The 6,227-nt window shown below is 37.2% G+C and overlaps 1 pseudogene; it reads left to right on the top strand.

Moving 5' to 3' along the window:
- The first annotated feature begins 4,484 nt into the window (after window positions 1–4,484).
- On the top strand, window positions 4,485–4,641 carry LOC128581268 (phorbol-12-myristate-13-acetate-induced protein 1-like; annotated as a pseudogene).
- The last annotated feature ends 1,586 nt before the right edge of the window (window positions 4,642–6,227 follow it).

Here is a 6,227-nt window from a genome sequence, read left to right as displayed (position 1 = left end):
TGTTACACACCCTTACAAAGTGCACCATGAATGAGATCCCACCTCAGGCCCTCCCTCTTTCTGTCAGTTGTCCTCCTACCCCTCACCTCCTTCTACAGATATAAAACTAGACTATATCTGTGTTTTATTGTTCATATAAGCATGTAATTGTTCATATATTGGTTTCATATTTATATGCAGTCCATTGGATATTAATTTTTCCTTTCTTGTGATACTTTATTAAGAAGAAAGTATTTCAACTCCATCAGGTCAACGTAAAAGTCTCCATCTTTTTTAATGGATGAATAGTATTCCATGTTATACATATATGACAGTTTGTTGATTCATTTATGGGTTGATGGACACTTTGATTGACAAGTCGTGGAAGTAACCTAAGTGCCCATAGTGTAATTTTTTAAAAGCTCCTAAAGTAATTCTGATGACAGAAAGTTGTTAATCACTGTTTTAGTAGGAAGAGCATCATATTTATAGAGAGACATACTAGGTACTGCAATTCTGCTAACTTTGTGATTTTAATTTGTAATGCTATATAAAATGTTTCAGCTGGACTTTGTCCCTAGTTCCTGGGAAGTAACCTCTGAATTCTTTGAATTTCCTGAGCAGTAGGAGGATCTTTGTTATTTACAGTGGGCTAAAGCCACACTACATAGGTTATGTTATGAGTATGACTCAGGTCAAGACGAAAAGATCAATCATGTGATTATAGAAGACTGGGGCTTTGAGCTGTGTGCTATCAGCCTAGTCTCAAGGAGGAAAAAGTAGACTAGAGAAAGTCACATGGCCTATGATTTAATCAATTGTGCCTTCATAATAAAACCCCAGTAGAAACCATGATGATTCCTTGGTTGGCAGTACTTGGCATATTGTCACATGATGGTGTGCAGGAGGGATACACCCTGATTCCATGAAGAGAGGACAATGGAAGTTTTATACTTCTACCCTCTCAGATCTTGTTCCACATGTATTTTCCTTTGATTGGTACTGATTTGATGCGTTTACTATAATTAAACACTAATCTTAAGCATAATGCTTTTATAAGTTCTGAGAAGGTTGTGTGGATTTCTTATCTATAGCTGGTATCTGCAGAGGACAATGCCCTTAACCTGTGAAGTTTGGCCTAACTCCTCTGGGTAGTTTGTGTCAGAAGTCACTGAAGGTTTCTAAACTGAAATTCAGTAGTTGCTACCTTGCATAGTGTCTATGCTAATTGGAACTCAATGAATGATGACTATTATTACTGAATTCTGTCCTACTTTGTGTATCATACTGTTATAAGCTTTCATGTTTATTTTATATAACCTTAGCATCTAACACATTGCTAATTATATACTAACTTGCTACATAACAATTGTTTTATTGACATAAGAGCGATCCAAAGGTACTTCAAGCATATCAGCTCTATTTAAAAACACATAAAGTTTATGCTGACACATTTGCCATATCTTTAGATGCTATTTTAATCGCATTTATTCATCTTTATGTAGGATGCAGAAAAACCTTGAGTATGGAGTCCTTAGCTTCAATTCAGAGGACAGTCTCAGTTTTTCTGAAACATCACATTTCAGTTAAGATTTCAAGAAGTGGCTGCATGATGTTTGAAGACAGTTCATAGGTCTCATTATTAAAATGAACCATGTGGGAGCCCTGTCCTAGGTTGAATTTGATGGGGTGAGGTGGGTTAAGGAACATATATCTTAAAAGCATCGGTGCATGAGCTGTGGGAGCAGGGTGAAAAAAGAAGATGGCTTGGAACATTGAGAAAAACAGGAAACCAGAGTTTATTCAAGGTAGAGTCAGAGAGGTAAGGGGTGTGGCTGGGAAGTATGAGTAACATTAGCTCAATCCAAAGAGCAGCCTGATGTTAAGACATGTTGAACTGGGGGAATGGGAATAAGGGGGAAAGATGGAGCTGCTGAAATATTTTCTGATTCAAAAGCAGGCTGGTTTTGTGCAATGCTAAGCCTAAAGACAGGGAGAAGAGTGGCTCTGGCTGTGATGAGCTAGGGAGAGGTAAGGCACAGAAATGAGGCTTCATGTTGGAAGGCTGCATTAAGTTAGCTGTAAACAAATAAGGATGCATTCAAAAACCTTCAGTTAGATACACTTAATAATATTATTTTGTAAAAATCTACTATGTCTTAATAATTTCAAAAAATGATAACTGTTGGTTAATTTTAAAGTTAATCTTTTAATGACTTTGTTGTGATTGCTTTTTGTTGGAAAGCATTTGAATATTTGGTGCAGCACAGAGGTCTGCAGTTTCAGTTGATCCTCTAGAAGAGTAGCAGTCATTTGTGACCTTAAGGATGTCTTGATCTGGGTTAGGTAGAAGAATATAGATTTGCAGTAATAAGTGATTGAAAAGCAAGAAAACATTTTTCAGGAAACTTGCCAAAGACATAGGCACTTTACTGCATTTTCCCATATTTCAATTGGCTCTTTCTTAGTACCAAGCAATGACTTTAAAATGCCATCTACAGAGAGCTTAATCACATCCATCTGTAGCTTTTTAGGTTCATTGGTGATTTCAACTCTGTGAGGCTGAAATGCAATTTGAATGTCATGTCATGATTTTCAAAGTCAGTGAACCTTCCACTGTATTCTCCAATTAGTAAGTCCATAACAGCTGAGTTTTCTGCAGATTGTTTGCCTGTATCATCCTACCCACTAATGACCTTTACCACCTGGGGAAAATGTTCATCTGAAATTTCTTTTTGAAGAACAGGTGTTTGAACAAACGTTAGTATTTTTAGAAACGCTTTGTGCTTTTTTTTTTTTTGCCACACATCATATATAGATTTAGTTTTATCTTGTGAGGTAATATTCAAGTCATTTTGATATGATATCACACATAAATGTTAAATTCCTATAGAAATCTTTCAATAATTCACATTGCTGATTCTATTCTTCATAAAACTTAACTATCTGTTCTTGCAGAGATAAAATTTTGGCTAACATTTGTCCCTGTGATGGCCAATGAACTTTAGAGTGATATTACAAGTCCAAGTCCACGCTGAATGTCTCATCATTTAACTTTAGGATGTTACAAAACTAATCATGCTGTGTTATATGGTTCACAACACTTATAACTTGTTGCAAAGGGTAACAAGTAGCAGCTTTAGAGTACAGATTTATAACAAAAAGAAATGAGATTATCTGGATTTGTTAATTTTTTTATCTGTACAATAAGCCCTTTGTGTTTTCCTGTCATGGAAGGTGCACCAACTGCACAACATTTACCTCGGAAGTTGTTGAAAATACCTATTTTCTGTATTCTGTTCAGAAGAATGTCCAAAGTGAGTCAGTTTTCCTAGCAAAAAAATTTTTTTCTGTTATGACTTGAATGAAATATAGACTCTGCACCACATTAGTAGTATCAGTTGATTCATACAAAGCAATTGAATAATATGTATTAATATTTTCCTTTTTTTTTTTTTTTGTAGAGACAGAGTCTCACTTTATGGCCCTTGGTAGAGTGCCGTGGCCTCACACAGCTCACAGCAACCTCCAACTCCTGGGCTTAAGTGATTCTCTTGCCTCAGCCTCCCAGGTAGCTGGGACTACAGGCGCCCGCCACAACGCCCGGCTATTTTTTGGTTGCAGTTTGGCCGGGGCTGGGTTTGAACCCGCCACCCTCGGTATATGGGGCCGGCGCCCTACTGACTGAGCCACAAGCGCTGCCCCTTGTGAAGTATTGCATGAAGCTGCTGTATTAAATTTAAGGCTAATCCATACTGCCAGTTGATTCTCCTTGTAAGGGGCAATTGTTTGTGCTTGGAAACATTATTGGGTCTAAGCACTCTACAACTTCAACAGTGCATTCTTTCATAATTTTTACATCATTAAATGGCTTCCCTTTTTTCCTGAGGAAGCTACTTTATAAGTTGTGTCAGTGGCAATATTTCCAGGTCTTATTGCTGCTTGAAACAATTGTCTTTGATTTTGCTTTTCATATTTTAATTTCAGCAATACAACTTTTCACAACTCTCCTTCTAATTTAAAATATTTGTGGTCCTTATGTGTGTTATAATGCTGACAAGCATTGAATCTTTGTAATGTTGATATCAAAGTGAGGAAGTCATGTTATCTTCAGAACAAACAAGATAATATTGCAATTCTCAATCCTTGTTTAAAAACATGTTTTCTTCCTTCCGCATTCTCTGGGTCTCCTTTGACATGATCTGCTGTTATGCAGACTGAATTTAAAAACATCATTGAGCTGTGCAACTATTCAGAAATTCCGCTTCAAACAGAAACACAGTATGCGGTTTTCAAAAGCTGTTAAGAGACAGACCTAGACCTCAGAGGTTCCCGGCACGACTGTGCTTGCTTGGCAGCTCCGTGCTTCTCGTTTTTCCGGTCCCGCCACCCGGTCCCGCCCGGCTGCCCGCGCGCACTTCGCATCCTGCAGACGCCCGAGGTGCTCAGGCTGGGAGACTGAGACCCCGGGATCCGCAGCAGCGTTCGCGGCGGCAGCTGCGGAGATGGCCGAGAAGAAGGCGCGTAAGAACGCGCAGCCGAGCCCCGCGCGCACTGAGCTGCACGAGGAGGGTGCTGCTCAGCGCAGGAGACTGAGACAAACGCAATTTCCGGCAGAAACTTCTGAATCTGATAACCAAATTCTTCTGCTCAGGAACCTGACTGCAACAAAAACTTGTGCCTAAGGGGACGCCTTCGAAAGGGAAGTTTCCCACAATAGGTGCAAGTGGTACAAATTTCATCAATTCCAAGAGAGGTCTCATTGCGTGTACTTGAGAGGAGTGAGAAGGAGCATTCACTGGCTTGTGGACGCCCTTGAGAAGTGAAGATGGAACACCTCAGAAGAATTTCTGTGGGGGGAGGTTTCATATGTCATTTTTGGGGATGTGAGAACATTGTAAAACTATTTTGTTTATTTGAAAACAACACTTTTTAGTTAGAGAATTATTCTGTTATTTTTGCTGAAGGTCATTGCCCAGCCTGGTATAAAAGGAATTGAAAATAAGATTAAGGCTGAAAGAAATAGTTCAGTGTTGGTTTTTTTACTTTTCAGTGCCAACTCCAGAGCACTGTATACTATTTAGTTTATATATATATTGTCTTGTTAAAAGGACAAATTTCGTTCTGAGAACACTGAATGTTATTGAATGTTGATTGATTGCATAGGTCACTACATATGTAAAATAAGTTAATTTGTTCTGATTCAAATTGTATTGATTCTGTTCAGATGACTTTCATTAAATGTGTTCCGTGGGGTTAACTAGAAAGTGTGGAAAACTGGAAAATAACTTTGAAAAAATTGGGTTTTATAGGAGGACTACTTGGTGCCAGTTAAAAGTCTTGCACACTGAACATAAAATGAGAAAAGAGGATTTGGTATAACTAGGGAAAATAAAAAAAATAGAATTTGACTTTTGAACTGATGCAGTTAAAAGGCCAGTACTCATTCTAAAGATGTTCCGAAAAACTAAAATACTAATCAGTGTATATCTTATGAAAAGCGATCTTTTAAAAGAACATTTTAGGATATACTTTGATTTAAAAAGGGACAGATATTTCTTATTCACAATGAAAATCCTATATAGGCATACATGAAAATAATGGCATGATTGAATTTCAGCAGAAGTAACTATTTTATCTATTTATAATCAAAATATTGTTTCATTTGAAGGTGTGTGTTACAGTTCCATTTCTGAGTTCTGTGACAAGGATTTTATAACTACTTGAATTTTTACAGTAAAAATAATATAGGGTAAAGTCACTTTTTATGAAAACTTACCGCACATTTGTTTTTCTCAGTATTACTTAAGGCTGTTTAGTTGGAAAGATGTTTTTTTCTGCCAAGAGGTAGATATTTTGCCATATGGGTATTTATGGTCTATTTAAATGTATGTACACATATGAAAATTGGTACGTTGTCACTATAAAACTATTAAAAAAAAAAAAGAGAGACAGACCTACTTGATCCCCATAAACTCTCACCAACCATCTTCTTGCGTTAGTGGTGCCGGGCAGGTGGGGAAAGTTAGAACTAAATCATGAGGGTAGCAGCTGTCAATTTAGACCCTATGGCTTACAAATGGTTGTAATTGTCCTGGTCAATCTGAGAGGGTTATTTCAGTGATACCTATCATATTGTTTGGTCTTTTAAATACATTCATTTTAAAAATAAAAGTATAAAAGATGAACAAAAATGTATTAATAAAAGCCAAATTATTTGTTCTATTAAAGTAGATTCAGTCAAAAGA

Source organism: Nycticebus coucang, chromosome 3 (assembly GCF_027406575.1).
Source record: "Nycticebus coucang isolate mNycCou1 chromosome 3, mNycCou1.pri, whole genome shotgun sequence".
In the NCBI taxonomy this organism is placed as follows: Eukaryota; Metazoa; Chordata; class Mammalia; order Primates; family Lorisidae; genus Nycticebus; species Nycticebus coucang.
The sequence above is the reverse complement of the archived record's forward strand: the minus strand, read 5'-3'. Positions and strand labels throughout refer to the sequence as shown.